The sequence below is a fragment of the Anastrepha obliqua genome, chromosome 4, assembly GCF_027943255.1.
Source record: "Anastrepha obliqua isolate idAnaObli1 chromosome 4, idAnaObli1_1.0, whole genome shotgun sequence".
NCBI lineage: Eukaryota > Metazoa > Arthropoda > Insecta > Diptera > Tephritidae > Anastrepha > Anastrepha obliqua.
Genome location: NC_072895.1, coordinates 50735415 through 50752798, shown reverse-complemented (window position 1 = coordinate 50752798; position 17384 = coordinate 50735415). Strand labels below are relative to the sequence as shown.

Here is a 17384-nt window from a genome sequence, read left to right as displayed (position 1 = left end):
CCATTCATATATTATATTATATTAGGGTGGTCCAGAAATGTAAAAATACTGAATATTTTTACGATTCGATCAAATATTTTTCTTTTTTTCAGTTTTTCTGGAAAGTTATAATATCTTACTCTTTGGTGTTAAGGAATTCATTTAACTGATTTTTATATTCACCTAAAACTTATGCCAACTGGTGCTGTCATAAAATATTTACCATTTTTTAGGGGGGCTCATTGAACAGTTTTTGTTTTTACCTTTTTCAAGGCATTTTTAAGCATCTACTTCGTTGTTAAACATAAAATAAAAAAAAAGTTTATGTTACATTTTTTATGTATCCTGCTATATAAGTCCGCCGTAGCCGAATGGGTTGGTTCGTGACTACCATACGGAAGAGGACGTTGGTTCGAATCTCGGTGAAAACACCAAAATTAAGAAAAACATTTTTCTAATACCGGTCGCCCCTCGGCAGGCAATGGCAAACCTCCGAGTGTATTTCTGCCATGAAAAAGCTCTTCATAAAATTATCTGCCGTTCGGAGTCGGCTTGAAACTGTAGGTCCCTCCATTTGTGGAACAACATCAAGACGCACACCACAAATAGGAGGAGGAGCTCGGCCAAACACCCAAAAAGGGTGTACGCGCCAATTATATATATATTAGGCCGGGTCGATTTGTGGGGAGGCAAAAAAATTGCCCATTGCTCTGTGAAAATCATATTCTAGGGATCAAAATAAGAAACTTTGCCGAAGGAACCATACCTCTAAAACGAATTCTGATGTCCCCCAATTTGAGTCGAACTTTTAGTGTCTTTTGTGGGGAGGCAAAAAAATCGCCCATTGCTCTGTGAAAATCATATTCTAGGGATCAAAATAAGAAACTTTGCCGAAGGAACCATACCTCTAAAACGAATTCTGATGTCCCCCCATTTAGGTCGAACTTTTTAGTTTCTTTTCTCATGTAAAGGCCAAAAATGGTGATATTTTGAAATGATTGTATGGGGAACCCCCCAGGGGAGTTCCAGGGGGTGTGCCACGGGCATGGGTGGGTCGGCCGTCCAAAGTAAGTGGGGGTCGGTCATACATTTGGACTCGATTGGAGCACTCTAAATGGGTCAAAGTGGGATTTTTCCCTAGAATACGATTTTCACAGAGCAATGAGCAATTTTTAAACCGACCCGCCCTAATATATATATATATATATATTTTATAAGTAAAATGAATAAAATATATTTTTTATTTTTAATAAAAATTAAAATATTGAAAAGAATATATTTTTAATACAAATGAAATGAAAATATATAAATTTTTGAATACAAATTAAAAAATGAAAAAGATATTCTTTATACGAATTAAAATATCAAAAAAAATTATTTTTAATCCATTTTTTTATAATTAAATATTTAATACAAAAGATTGTTATTATATTTTTTTAATTATCATGTCTAAACAGATAAAATGGTGAACAAGTCATGAAAATACGTCAAAAAAGGAATCATTTGATCAAATTTTACTAAATAATAAAAATAAAATAATTTAAAAATCAACAAGTTTAAATAAGTGTAAACCAAACCTCATCTATACGCTAAAAATATTGTTGGCTTTATTATAAAAGTTGCAAGCTATATTTTTCTTTTAGTTTCGGGGGTATAAGCCTCCATTTTGCAATATCGCTCGTCAGATGCAAATTTTCATTTTCAATTACTTTTCATTTTTTCGCATGCCCAGATTGATTGAAAATTAATAAAGCAAAAATAAAAGAATGTAAACTTTTAAGTGAAACAGTTTTTTTTATTCTGAATTCACCCCCTCCAAGAACTTTATACCATCACTATAATAATTTTATGGAAGCTCTGCAAAACAAACTACGACTTTTTGCTGAATTGTTAACCAACGCGTCCAACTTTTCCATATGTATAATATTTCTTCATGTAAAATATGAAATATATATCGTTTATGTCAGTTTCCTAATAGCCATAAAGATTCTTGTTTTATGAACTTCTATTGCTGATAAACCTCCTTAAAAAAATCGTTAACTCTGCGCGATATTCAGTTCCGTTCATAGTACAAAATACATTGTCACCTAAATTTTTAATGGCTTCTAAAACAAAGGATGAATTGAGGTATCGAAATAAAAATTTGTGTGTTAAAATGATAGATCCAATTTTTATTCCTCCACTGGTATTTATACTACCAAAAAGCTCCCATATACAAAAGTGATATTATCCCCTTCAAAGTACTCACCATCAACTGAAACGCACTTATACCATCGTTTGGTGCAGCTCTCAATTTGTGAACATTTCTGGAATAACCATCAGAGACCTCTACGATGTTTCCATTTCTTCCTTGCTGTAACTTGCGTCCCCGTATTAGTTTTTTGACTCGACCAAACAAAAAGAAAATCGGAAAGAGCTGTTGGATGGTATTCGTTTCGTTCTTGGTCAAAAATTCACCAATAATGATGGCACTGTGCGACGGTGTGTTATTATGATACAAAATTCATAAGTTGTTTTCCCACAAATTCTTTCTTTTTTTGGCGAATTGTTTTGCGTAAATGTCACAATAACGCCCCAATAATAGTCCTTGTTAACTGGCTGACCTACAATACCGATGTAATCCATAACGCCCTCGAGCATTACTTTTGTTTTGAGTCTTGGCTCATTCGGAGATCTCCACTCACTCGCCTCATGTCTGGAATTCGTGTCTTACTCATAAACCAACGTCTCGTCTCAAGTAATGATGAGTTTGATGGATGTTGTCTTGGACTCAGCGTTTCAAATCATGCCTTTGGCGATAACAACGTGGCCCCTTTTTGCATGAAATTCAGGTCCTTTGAGACCTACTTTGCAACAACACGGCACAAAACTAAATAAATAATTATCCACAAAGACCCGAACGGATCCATATAAAATGTTCAAGTCCTTTTCCACCTCTCTGATGTTTAATTTGCGCTTATTGATCAACTTTTATTGCACTATATTGATGTTTGCACTAGTTTTCGATGTCGAGAGCCTGCTACATACATTTGTTATCCTCGATAGATTCACGATCTTTTCTCGTTCTCTCTGAAGCGTTCATGCCATTTGTAAACAGCTGTTTTTTAGAATATCGTTACCAAAATTGCTTTCCAATTCAAATGAAAATCGTATTCTAGGGATCAAAATAAGAAACTTTGCCGAAGGAACCATACCTCTAAAACGAATTCTGATGTCCCCCCATTTTGGGTCGAACGAAAAATCCCACTTTGACCCATTTAGAATGCTCCAATCGAGTCCAAATATAATGACCGACCCCCACTAGCTTTGGACGACCGATCCACCCATGCCAGTGGCACACCCCCTGGAACTCCCCTGGGGGGTTCCCCATACAATCATTTCAAAATATCATCATTTTTGGCCTTTACATGAGAAAAGAAACTAAAAAGTTCGACCTAAATTGGGGGACATCAGAATTCGTTTTAGAGGTATGGTTCCTTCGGCAAAGTTTCTTATTTTGATCCCTAGAATATGATTTTCACAGAGCAATGGGCAATTTTTTTGCCTCCCCACAAATCGCCCAGGCCTAATATATATATATATATATATATATAAATATATATATCGAACGGCAGATATTTTTTATGAGGAGCTTTTTCATGGCAGAAATACACTTTGAGGTTTGACATTGCCTGATGAGGGGCGACCGCTAGTAGAAAATTTTTCTTAATTTTGGTGTTTTACCGAGATTCGAACCTACGTTCTCTCTGTGAATTCCGAACGGTAGTCACGCCCCAACCCATTCGGCTACGGCGGCCGCCATAGTCCTCTAAACGATAGTTCATTTAATTTTGTTAATAAATAATTATAAAGATTTTATAATCTGAACGTTTTTGAAATTAAATTTTGCCTAAATTTTCCATATGCTTTGGGAAAGGCTGCTGAGTGGCAGTCATTGGCCGGATATAAATCCTGGTTGTTCCGGCAGCATAGAAACGACTCTCGTGGGAACTACGGAATATAAATATTGTATTAAATTAAAATATTAAATATTAAATATTATATTAGTTCTTAGTGATTTTATAAAAAAAATTCGGGAAAACATGACTTTTCCCCATTTGTGTCACCAATGAAAATCAACCAACTTGAAAATAAAAAATACGTGTATTCTTGTTTTTAATTATGTGGAAAAATTCTGCTGGTATTTTAACAATTTGCAATATTTTGAGTTTTTTTGCACCACCCTAATATATCTAATATAGATGTATGTAGGTGTGACGTGTTTGTATTGCACGCGTGCTTCTAAAACATTCCTACAGCACTTTGTTTTTATTTTTATTTAGGTGTGAAGGCGTCAACAACTTAAAAAAAATTAAAACACTTTATTTATTTATGTGGCGTATGCATTTTTTTTTTTGTTTTTGTTATTTTTGATATAATCTCAATAGCTTCGATAATACTTCCTGCACCACACGCAATTAAATTTGCCATAAACTGTAGCATGCAAAAATCGATAAATTCAATTACCGTGCTGTTAAGTGAGGCGCATATGACTAGAAATTTTATGCATTGTAAACAAAAATTTTAATTGCACTAACAACAACAACGTTATAAAAAATCAATCAAAATTTAACCTTGTTTTAAAATACAACTCGAGCGCCCAAAAAGTATTCATGCGGAGATGCTGAAGTCGGTGATCGCCTTATTCCGGCGTATGTGTGTATGTATATACGAGCACATCGTAACTGTATTAAAGCTTTCGGTGCAGCGCAACTGATTGATATGTTGAAGTGAATAGCTCTTAAGCATTAGTTACTTGAATCTTGGTCATAAGTTCACAAGACTGAGTCGAAAGCATTTACTTAATACAACCAATGATTAATAACTCGAAAGTTTACGATAGTAGTGCACTTGGCACAATTGTTGACGAATGCAAAATTCCTACCTACATTTCTAATTTGGTTTATTGGGTTAATTGAAATGCATCTACATTTTATTAAAAAAGAAATTATAACGGAATAACTGGCCTCCGTACTCAGTACTCCGGAGTAAGAGATTCGCACTAAAAAACTTCGACACTACAGTCTATACAGATGGCTCTAAAATGAATTGTGGTGTTGGTATATTATATATTATATGAATATATATTATAAAATTGAAAAATCTGTACGTCTTCCTAATGCCTACATTGTCATCCAGGCGGAACTATTGGCAATAGGGGAAGCTTGTAGGCCACTAATCGCGGATTTCTCTTTAAGGGCGATATTGCTATTCTTTCGGATAGTCAAAGTGCAATCCAGGCACTAGACGGGGCGAGCACAACCTCTTAACTAGTTGAACAAAGTTGGAGTTGCCTTACCACCTTGACTGAAAGCTATAACCTTAATCTGGGTCCCGGAACATCGGAACATTGAAGGTAGCGAAAAAGCAGATGAACTGGTAAGAGGAGCATCTGCAATAAATAACGTTCGGCATTCACACCACTGTGTGCAAGAATACAATTTTATCTAAATACCTCGCGGATTGTAGAGGGAGAGACCAGACGATACCTACAACCTCAAACAAACATCAACATTGATGAACATGAAACGACAGGATGCCTGGAGACTCACGGCAGCAAAATGGGCATCCCTCAGAACACACAGCAGAGTGCCACAGTTGTAAACAACTAGAGAAAAAGGAAACGATTTTCCATTTCCTCTGTGAATGGAAGGAGAGAATATCAACCCTGGGCAAACCAATTTTCGAGAGTCTCGAATAACTGTCTGGCTTAGCCGTCAAAACCCTAATAAGGAGCACACAGACTAAATATAGTCATGCTGTAAAAAACCGATAACAATTTGGTAGCGAGTTGAATTCTGGATGATTCACCGCTTTAACAAACCAACCAACTTCTTGCCCCTCGCTGGAAACGTGAGGTCGATTTAAAAAAAGAAAGTCATGGGGACTGCCCGGTCATGCTTCTACGTCGTCGCATCGGCCGAATATTCACTCTGCGTAGGTTATGCTATGTATTTGGTTAGACGAAGTTGGTGTTACTTATTATGCACCGTTAAATCCAAGCGAAACCATCACTGGAAATCAGTATCAACTTCAATTGATGCGATTGAGCCGAGCACTGCGCGAGAAGCGACCGCAATACGCGGAGAGGCATGAAAAGTGATTCTACAGCATGACAACGCTCGGCCTCACGTTGCCACACCCGTTAAAACCTACCTGTAAACACTGAATCCTATCCCACCCGCCATATTCTCCAGATATTGCGTCGTCCGTTTATCACCTATTACGATCGATGGCACATGGTCTAGCTGACCAGCAGTTCCATTCATATGAAGACACAAATAACTTGATCCGTGGATAACCTCGAAAGATGAGCAGTTTTACCGCGACGGTATACGAGATCTACGAGAAAGATGGGGAAAAGTAGTAGCCAGCCATGGGCAATATCTTTAATGATTCACTTGTAACCATTTTTTCAGAATAAAGTTGTATTTTCATAAAAAAACAGTGAGAACTTAGGTGCACACCTAATAACATAACAAAAAGTTATAAAATCTTACTACTAATTTATATTATAATTATTATAAATCATTTCTTCGCAGACGGCTGCGACTTCCTATGTATATCGTATTACGTAAGTCTAGGGAGGCTTTGTACAATAGTTTTATTAAATACTTGTTTCTACTATTGCCCAGCTCAATCTTAACCATAGATATTTCAAGATCTCTGTGAATATTTACTCTTTGAATGCTCTTTGCTGTTTAAACATGGTTTGGCCATACGAAGCAAAATTGTAAGACTAATGTCATCTGGGACCCGGAAGCAAAATTCTGCCCGCTCATTTCAAACGTATGGATGGCAATGAAGCAATATGGGCGCAGGCTGCGTTAATTTTTTTTCGTATATCATCAACACAATCTCAGATTTTTCATAAGCAAACCGCTAACATAACCCCGGTTACGTCACAAATCAGCTGATTACTACAAAATCTCTGAGAGGTGGTTAAAGAACTGACTTTGGTCACACCTCTGTACTCTGTACATCGTGAGTTCAAGTTAGCTGCTTTGTGCTAAAATATTCCAATTGGCTTTTGTGTTTGGCTCTTTTGTTATGCCTTTTCTTTTCACTTATGTACTTGGAGCATGCAGATATTATTTAGTTTAGCTGCACTTTTGTTTGTTCACTTTTATGCGCCATTTGACAAACCATTCTTGGACAGGCTACAACTGTTCTTCCAGTAATTTCGTTGACTTTTAGAGGCATTTGTCGTTACGGAGTATGGCAGTGCCTTCCTCGAATGTGGATATAAATATTTTCGTGTCTGTAGATTAAATACAAAATTTGGCCTAGAACGCTATTTTGGGGAACATCAGCCGTAATTGCAAAATGCTCGTAAAAACTATCACGTATTTTAATAACGAACCGCGACTAAAAATTATATTTTATAGAATTGTATCGAAATAATTTTTTATTTATTTATTTAAGGAAGAGCTACTATAATATATATAATTACATCAAGAAAGATTGCAGAACAGTATTCCTTGATCTCAAATGTCTTTCTAATTTCATTAGTTAGACGATTGACTTGTTCTTTTGCCCAATGTTCCTCTCGAAAGCCGAATTGACGTGACGGTATTATATTCCGATTGTGGAGAAAAAGAGGCATCTGGGATAGCAGTATGTTTGCTTAAAAACTACGCTAATCTTCTACTACTGGTGGGCATTTCATGGTGTAACTTGAGCATAGTTTATGACAAGAAATCGGCATTACTTCTTCGAAATCGGGTCACAGAAAAGGAATATCTTGCTAAATTTGCTTTCTTCCTAAATCACTATAGTATTGAGGCGAACAAAACTAAAGAGGAATCGCCCAGAACAGTTCTCAGTTCTTACGAAACTAGCGATTGACAGTTGAGATAAATTAAATTTCTTTCTTCTTAAACCACGCTAGTAATGGTTTGTCAAACAAAACAAAAGGAAATCACCTGAATCATTCTAGTCGTTCTTGATTAATTCATGCTTTTGAGTTTTTGAGCTTGATAAACAAAATTCGAGACAAATACCTCGATTTTTTATGAAGCACTTGCCACAATAGATTTTCAAAATCTTATTTATGTGTTTATAAGAAAAAATTAAGTATGATGTATTAGTTTTGTGATTGACAGAATAATCTCAAATAGAAATAGGCTACTTAGAATTAGGGATAAAAAATGCTTTACTCCAAAAATGAACATTTATTTAACTAGATCCACAAAAAAAAATCCTTAAAACAATTAATAAATGCCATTGATAAATGATATTTGCTAGTTTCAACAGCGTGTGACTATAAGCGGGGAATTTCCTATAATATACAATAAAAAAGAAAAAGTTTCATCTTAAGAGTTGTGTAATAAATAAAAACAATTAGCAACATAATTTCACAAATGAGATCAATAGCACTAAACACTTGACCGATTATTTGATGGATTACTCAAAAGTAAAACAAAACGTAGAAAAATCTATGTATAACTAATGGCTTAAACCTTTGCCAATTAGTGAAAATGGTTTAAGTCGACACATGCGAAATTTAAAAACTTTGCATTTTATTACGAATTAAGCCAAGCGAGGTAAATTATTTTGTCTTATTTATATTTTATTTTAAGCGATTATTTTATAAAATTATAAGCAACGATAGATAGTGCCTGAAGAAGGTTAATAAAACAATAATAGTACATGTTTTCAATTTTTGCTTATGACGATTTAAGCTAATATACTTTAATTTATTGCCTTAGAAATGCTTACATAGACTTGTATTGTATACACAAAATTAAATTTAAACATGATGAGTTTAGTGTGACGCCCTTCGGTGTGATCGGATTGCCTACATTCGCCGCCGCAGGCCTATTGTATACATGCGTGCCCTCATTGATTGCTGCCATTCATCAAATTGTCAAAGCGGTGGCACCCTGCATGCTTTTTCTATGGACTGCGTGTAGGCGTATGACTAAGGCAGATTACATATTTGTGCTTTAATTTTTTTTTTGTTTCTATTTTGGGTGTTTGACCTGCTATATACGACATAGATTATGTAAATATTAAATAAAGGGTAACCAGCAAAATTTGAACTTCAAATTAGAATAAAAAAGGAGTATGAGAGATATGTACACAGATAAAAATTATATGGTATACTTTTTACTGAAGATGAGCTGCGACTAAAAGCGTCGAAACTTCAAGATCGGCGAGCACATCTTGATTTATAATTTTTGCAAATGGTGTGTCATTTATATCTGACACATGTGAACCAGACAGCTGTGTATAATTGTTAAACAAACAAGCAGTGGAGCACATAAAGGTCAAAATAAAGATTTTCAGCGCTGAAACTCAGTTTTTTTTACAATATTTATTCAAAAACTAAATTAAATGATTAATTTTGCGCCAAACAAAAACATTTTTTTTTTTAATTTCATAAAATTCCTAATTTTTAATTAGAATTTTGAGAAAAATTTTTGGGTACGCCATTTTGTTATAGTAAAGTGCGAATTTAATGTAGTTTGAATTTCGTTGACTTTGACAATTTTTTTTTTTTGATGATGATCAAGAAGAAATATGCTCAAACGAGCTTTGTCATGGCACGGTTAACTTCTAATTCTTTTCGATTCCCAAATAGCAGCCAGTTCATTTATCTGTAAGTCACCAATAATTGATAAAAAATTGCCTGAGGTTACCTGAAGAGCCTAATTTGCCTTGCTTTGCCGTTCCTAATAACTAAATGAATAATAATTTTTTAATATATTTAGTTGCTGTCACCCCGCGACAAGTAGTGGCAAATCTCATAATTTATTTCCATCATGGAAAAAATTCTCATTAAAACCATCTCCCGTTAGGAGGCGGTTAAAAGTGTATGAACTTCAAACTTGAACATAAACATTTCAAACGACTGTCATATACACGCACAATAACAATCAAGTGTCTCTATGTATGTAGAAACCCTGTATTTGGTGTCATTGGACTGTCATATTACTTTTTATACCTTTGCGGATGTGCTGCTGAATGGTAATAGGCAGGGATTTACAAAGTCATGCAAAATATTTTGTTGAACACTAAAAATTTATATTCAACAAATAAAGTTAGCTACCCAAAGACTTTGATTTTTTAAAGCGAGAGATTAATAAAATATGTATGTGACATATTAGCGCATCAAAAATGCCGCAAAATGCATGAGGAAAAAAGATAAAAAAAAGTGAGTAAAAGGTAGCAGCCGAAAAAGTTTAAAAGAAGAAATGCTATATTGTTGCTGTAGAAGCGTATCAACTGAACCAATTCAAGCCAACCAGTTGAATGCGTAATACTTGAATTGCTACACACATGCACACATACACATACATACATATACCTATACTTATACACACATAGCATTTTAGTATAAAGACGCGTATGCTATTTTATTGTTTGTTGGGGAATCTGTGACCAAACGGATGATTTTTATTTTTCCATGAATATTCGATTACCATCAGCGCGCATATGGAATGAATCAGTTAATCTGGCCCTCGCACAACTAATTACATACATATGTTGGAAGGTGTGTTCAGTGAGTATAATGAAAGGGAAAGTGAATATGTCGATTGAAAAAGGTTTGTTTCTAATGAAGTTTTTCGGTTTGAAAGTGTTTGCTTTATTGTATTGTAAGTATTGAAGTATTTTCTTAAGAAAATCATTTATCGAATGTAATTATAGTAAATGACAAGAGTTCTTGGCATACGCTTTATTTCATTGTATGATATTTAAATAGGTCGAATGGATTTGCATAAAACATAAGAAATTGACCTTTGTACATATGTACAGGTGGTTTTCAATGAAATATATACACTTTTCAATGAAATGGAATGCATTTTTATTTTTACTTTTATTTCAAGAACATCATTATATACACCCTGTACTTAAAACAACCCAGCTTAATTTTTTTTGTATGCATTGAATTACAATTTATTGTATGAGTCAAAAAATTGAAAGACCTCTACTATCAGGCAAGCGCATCAAGACCAGAAAAATAGATGAAAGAGAGAAATACGATCCAACAGGATTCCGTGGCGCGGTCATTGCTGATCATGAAAAAAACTGAAGGTGACCTGGAACAAATCTCTAAATATGTATTTAGACAGCACTGGTAACAAACTCGACTACCGTCGCTACGGCGAAGTTCTATTTGATATCTTAATTGCAGGAGGTCTCCTAGTTCCGGGAGGATCAATCTCTCAGGATGGTGAGAAGCCCCGCACAAGTTATGTATTGCATATTCGAAGCAAACGAAGACATTGAGCTGATGCACAGTCATGAGCAAGTGTTTGTTAAGCTCATGCATCGATATAAGTACTTGGAGAAGATGTTTGAAGATAAAATTAAAAAAAGGTTGATATTCATTATTTTATTCCAAGTGAGCGCACCAAACTTGCGCGCATGACAGTGCTCTGGTTAGTTAATGGCTCAGTGCCCCCAAATGTTCTTTTGGCACTGCACAACGAACATTTGATTAAAAATGGACGAGAAGGCACACTCCGAAATCACAGTAGATATTAAGGAATTCGCTCAGCGTAACAACATTTCTGATCTCGAGACTATAATTAAAATTTGGCCGACTATAATGGAGCTCGGTGAATGGAATAAAAAGAGTAAAGTCCATTGTCCATTGTTGCAGGCCTTCACCACAAGTGATCGTTCCGAGTTGGCTTTAATTTTGGAAGTACAGAAATTTCGCTATGAAAACATGAACTTTATGAAGGACTTCCAAAAGATCAAATTACCATTAAAATAAAATAAAATAAAACAAAATAAAATAAAATAAAACATAAGGTTTCGCAATCGCTATCCAGGACCGAATAACTCCAACAAGAAATTTCAGAAGGTCAATACATAGCAAGGCAATAGAAGTTAGGCACCCACGTCACTGTAGACAGTTATAATTTCGAGGTTGTAAAAGACTTCGTTTATTTAGGAACCAGCATTAACACCGATAACAATGTCAGCCTTGAAATCCAACGTAGAATCTCTCTTGCCAACAAGTGCTACTTTGGACTAAGTAGGCAACTGAGCAGTAAAGTCCTCTCTCGACGAACAAAACTAACACTCTACAAGACTCTCATCATGCCCGTCCTAACGTATGGCGCAGAAGCTTGGACGATGACAACATCTGATGAAGCGACGCTTGGAGTGTTCGAGAGAAAGATTCTGCGTAAGATTTTTGGACCTTTGCACGTTGGCAACGGCGAATATTGCAAGGTATGGAACGATGAGCTGTATGAGCTTTGCGACGACATAGACATAGCGCAGCGAATAAAGATCCAGCGGCTACGTTGGCTGGGTCATGTCGTCCGAATGGATACAAACGCTCCGGCTTTGAAAGTATTCGATGCGGTACCAGCTGGTGGTAGTAGAGGAAGAGGAAGGCCTCCTCTGCGTTGGAAAGATCAGGTGGAGAAGGACTTGGCTTCACTTGGTGTGCCCAATTGGCGCCGTTTAGCACGAGAAAGAAACGACTGGCGCGCTTTGTTAAACTCGGCCAAAATCGCGTAAGCGGTTAACGTGCCAATTAAGAAGAAGAAGCGTACTTGCCCCCCGTGAATATGTCATGAGACATAACAATATAGCAAGGATCCTCCACCAACAACTTGCGATAAAACACGGTCTCTTACAAGCAGAAGTCTTGTATTTTAAATATAAACCAAAGGCAATATTGGAAAATGCAAATTTTAAACTGGGCAGATTTATTTCCACAGATCAAACCGCAGCTGCCAACAAACCTGACATCATCTTGTTCGACAAGATAAATAAAACAATCGAAGTAATCGATATAACGGTGCCCCTTAATCGCAACATCCAAAGCACATACTCCACCAAAATATCGAAGCATGCAGCTTTGGCCATAGAACTGAAACGGATGTACAAAGCGAGGGAAGTGAATATAATTCCAATAATTATATCGTCCACTAGATTAGTGCTTAAGCATCTAATCAAAAATTTGAAGAAGTATGAGTGCCAACACCTTTTAGAAGACATGCAGAAGTCGAACATATTTGACACATCTGCAATAGTTCGTAGATTTTTAAATAAATATATAGGCAATAGCAATCGCATGGGCGTAGAACTTGGACTACGCTCCACCAGAGCCCAATCCCTTGAAAATTTTATCCGGGATTTGTAATCTCCGGCAATAGCCGAAATGGATTAAGCTCAAATAAAATAAAATAAAATAAAATGTATTTATCATCATTTTATTATCATCATCAATTAAAGTACAACTCAAAAAGGTTACTTATACTAAAGCTTAAATATGTATAATATATGGTAAACAATAAGGTGAGATACATTAGTCACAATTCCAAAGGTGTATCTCCAGATTAAGTTTTTTAATTAAATTTTTACAAAATTGTTTAGGCTGCCTTATACAGGTTGCAAGCGGTTCATTACGACTTAAATTGTTCAAGTGATAAGGTAAACTAAACATATTGTTGGGTCTGAGGTTAAGAGTAGAACAATTAAAAAGTATTAGCTCCAGTTAGAAGTGGCGTTTGATATGATTCGTGGCTATGTCTCTTGTAAACATTACCTATGAAATTTTTCTTCGCATTTCTAAAGCTAGCAATACTAACAAAGGCATCTATCATACTTGTATATGCAGGCAAACTACAAAGCCAACGAAAGGAATAAATGGCAAATCTAGTGAAACGTTTCTAAACCTTCTCAATTCTTAAAGATTAACCCATATAGAATGTAACCCAAATAACGCTGCAATATTCGAGGTTTGATCTAATAAGAGAAAAATACAAATTTTTCAGCTTAGAAATATCCTGGAACACCTTTGAATTCGTTATTAAAAATCATCGTTAAATCATAAAGTCTATATGTTTAGAAAACGTCATTTTCGATTTAAATATGACTCCCAAGTCTTTCTTTTCATACATTTTTGTGATTGTGGTAGTGCCCAACTTGTAATCGAAATAAATCGTAACTTTGCGTCTACATTTACCAGCATTAAGAGGTAAAGAGTTATCATCACACCAAGCTTCCAATCTTGTTAAGTCTTTTTGAAGTCTTATGCAGTCAATTACGTCCTCTGCATACGCGTACATCAGACAGCGCGATGTCTCAAAAACGTCTAGAATGTCATTAACAAATATTAAGAGCAATATGGCCCGAGATGGCTACTTTGAGGTACAGCTGAGACAACTTTGATGGCATTAGATTTTATATTGCTTATACGAACGAATTGAGTTCTATGTGCGAGATAAAGTGCAAGCCACTTGTGTAGGCAGGATGAATAACAATTGAACCCATATTTTTAAGTAGAATACTACGGCTGACTGTATCAAACGCTTCCGACAAGTCAGTGAATATGCCAATGTTCAAAATACTTACTTACTTGCTATGGAATCGCACATATCGCACCCTAAATACAAAAGGGTCACAACTCAAAATGAGCAGAAGCTCAAATATGAACGAGACGTTATCAATAAAACGGTCCGCGGATGACATATGGCAAAAATAAATTTTTTGTTTTTTGGTAGGACTGTTATAAGCTTACATGGCAAATTTCAGCGTGATATGTCACATAGTTTGTTTTCTGTGCTACTGTAAACAAGTCAAGCTCGAGTGTGGAAAATTTTGAGTTGTGCCCCTTTTGTATTTAGGGTGCGATATGTATGTTATAAAAGGCTATGCAGTTGATTGGAAAGTATTTGGCTTCGTCTAAGAAAAGCTGCTGAGCCGTCAAATTCTTTTATATTACTTGAAAAAATATTTACAATATATTTACATTTTATGGCATCTACCACAATGTAACGTTTTCTGAATTTATGTTTTTATCATTGCCCTGCGGTAAAGAACTCGCAAAATATTTTTTATTTTCGCACCGCCAGAGTGGCCTAACCCCTTTTTATTCCTTGGTAATATATGTATAATTTTAGATGACATTTTTTTTAAGAAAAACTAATAGTAGAAGATCCGGCCATACAATGACCTTCACCCATCACGTTACGGGATGAAGCATAATTTTTTATAACATTTAATATGTCACAAAATATATTTCGCAAAGGTTGCCTAGAAATTCCTGTGCAAAGTATAATTAATTAATAATTAAAAAATTAATTTTTTTTAAACTTTGCACCTATTCCGTTACGTATTAAAATGTATACTAGTCGTAAGTATGTAACTTGTGTAACATGCAGCCACCGGGTTGCCTTATTTTTTCTTGTGCAGATATAAGGTTGCCGGGTTTATACAGGTAAGTCGCAGTAGTAATTTGCACCCATCGAGTTACGCAATGAAATTTATGTCAAATTAAAGTTAATTTTATTTCAAATTTTATGGTATAGGGTTGACTGCGGAAAACTTGTGCAAAGTTCCGGTTGCCGATTTTTAAAAATCTAAATTTTTGTGTGACTGTGTATGCGATAAATTCGAGTGTTTTTACGTGAATTTGAGAAAGATAGCGACGAGCTATAGTATATGCTAAGCAGTGCAATTAACCTCACAATTTATTTACTTTTGAAAAAAAAAACGTGGTATTACTACATATCGTTATCGCTTTGTGACAATATATTGTTAAAAAAAATGGAAAAAAGTGCTTTTTGTGTCATTTAGGGGACTCAGCCGACACTGTGTTTGATTTTAACGATGACAGTTTGAAAAACTGTTCATTAAAATTAGCTTTTCGTAAAATAAAAAGCTTTAAATACAAAGACATTGATATAATCAACGCGCCCCTAGATTTTGTTGGTTACCACGCCACGTGCTATAAAAAAGTAACTGCATTAAGTAATAAATATAAAGATGAATTTAATCAATTTGCTGCAGAGAATACAGTAAGTATAAATATTATTTTTTTATTTATCATAGTAAAGAAATTTTCTATACGTTTCTATTGGAGTAATGGCAATACAGCATTAACAAAAAAATTAACCTAGAATATTGCTTAACATTTCCGCTCGCACCAATGCCACCTGCACTTTTCTCATGTGCTGGAGAAATGTTTAAAACTCCGAAATCAACGTTAGCGAAAGTTTTGAAATCCGAAACTGAAATGGTCGAGCCCACAGGTATCAACGTTGATATAATTGATGGTTTTTACTTTTTACATTTGATCGGATCTTCAATGCCGCAAACATTTGACAAAGTTGCTGAGACAATACTCATTAAAATTTGTTCAACAACGGCTACAGAAATACATCTAGTTTTCGATCGTTATACATCACCGTCGATCAAAGATTCCGAACGTCACAATCGAAAAGAATTTGATACCCCGTATAAAATTTCTGGACCTCAACAGAGCAGACCCAAAGATTTTTTACACAGCCTCAAAAACTATCGCTTCAAAGAAGAATTGGTACATTTTTTAGCTGAGTATTGGGTAAACAATAATGTGGTAACGATCATTGGAAATAAAAAAATTTTTTTAACAGTTGACCATCAGTGCTACTCTTATGAAGTTCAGCAAAACTCCATTAAAAAAACTGAACAAGTCGATTATGTATGTCATCACGAAGAAGCGGATACGAGGATGATATACCATGCTTATAAAGTGGCACCAGGCTCGAAAATTTTGATGAAGGCCTCTGATACTGATGTTTTGATTATTTTGCTGGGAAATATACACAAAATTCAAAAATCGGAAATTTGGCTAGCTAATGCAATGACAAAAAATAAACATCAACACCTAGAATGCATTAATTGCACCGCATTAGCAGAGAAGTTGGGATCAAAATTATGTCAAAGTCTTCCAGCTTTTCATGCGTTTACAGGATGCGATTACACGGCAGCCTTTTATAATAGAGGAAAAGTAAAACCATTTAAATTATTTTCAAAAAACGAGAAGTACCAAATGGTTTTTGCGTCATTAACAGATGAAGCTGATATTTTCATTAATGAAAAAATGGACACTGTTCAAGAATTCACGGCTAGCATGTATGGCATAAAAAACTGCAATAGAGTGGATGAAACGAGACATCGAATTTTTTTGAGAAGCTATTCTTCAAAAGAAGATAACGAAAAGTTTTTAAAAAAATTAAAAAGTTTCGACTCAAATAGTATACCCCCTTGCTGGTTATCACTGCAACAAAAAATTTTGCGAACGATATTCGTTAATTCCATGTGGCTTCATGCAACGGATCCTCAATGCCTAAAAATGCAGCCCGAAACATGCGGCTGGTATGTTGACGAATATCTAAAACCAACTGGTTTCATTGGAGACCAAACACCTTTAACAGTACAAGATATTATGGAAATGACAGAGGACGAAAATGATGACAAATCATCTGAATTTGATGATCAACACTTTTCTTCCGATGAATCGGATTTTGAATAATTTATATGCAATGTAAAGTTTTTAAATTCAAATAATTTTGTACTTTTAATAAATTAAATTTTAATACAAAACCCAAAAATCATGTTTCATAGTG

At 35.1% G+C, this 17384-nt stretch overlaps 1 protein-coding gene and 1 pseudogene across 1 annotated transcript in view; both read left to right on the top strand.

The window, feature by feature from the left end:
- Window positions 1-17384, top strand: part of LOC129244135 (serine-rich adhesin for platelets) — a 94047-nt gene that overhangs the window by 29230 nt on the left and 47433 nt on the right. The gene's annotated exons all lie outside the window — the stretch shown is intronic.
- On the top strand, window positions 10928-11511 carry LOC129244137 (protein krasavietz-like; annotated as a pseudogene).